Source organism: Berghia stephanieae, chromosome 2 (assembly GCF_034508935.2).
Source record: "Berghia stephanieae isolate SIO BIC M18660-M18661 chromosome 2, UCSD_Bste_1.3, whole genome shotgun sequence".
In the NCBI taxonomy this organism is placed as follows: Eukaryota; Metazoa; Mollusca; class Gastropoda; order Nudibranchia; family Aeolidiidae; genus Berghia; species Berghia stephanieae.
Genome location: NC_088361.1, coordinates 86,495,812 through 86,496,350, shown reverse-complemented (window position 1 = coordinate 86,496,350; position 539 = coordinate 86,495,812).

The window sequence follows — 539 nt, the reverse complement described above, 5'->3', positions numbered from 1 at the left end:
AGATCACTGTAACCTGAGTTGTTAGATGCCAGCCCTCAAGCATTGTATGAAGGTATATAGATAATGCATAAAATAAAGTATGAGATCAACAAGAATCACCCATCACCCAAGCCGTCTTAAAGGAGCAGCTTGGAGTTAATGATCGTGTCCAAGTTAATAATATTCTTTTTAAAAAAAACCAACAAAACACGAAATGCCTGTATTGGGGCTCCACTCCAGGACCTTCCAGACCGCAGTGCAATACCTTAACCACTCGGCCACCTTGCCCTCCAACAAGTCAAAAAGCTAACTCGTGACCCACTGTCTCAAAAGAGTATCATGTTCAAGACAACCGGACTCTCATTGAAAATGTAACATTATAATGACATGAGATTTTAGAGCGGGAGGAATGTGCCATTTTTACAAACTATACTCCTCGACCTTAATAAAACATATCTACGAGTAAAATCAAGTTTTATATTTTAGCATTACATTTTTGATTTTTGTAATCTAAACCAATTCAAAATAATACAGTTTTCAGGCGATGGTCATATTTAATG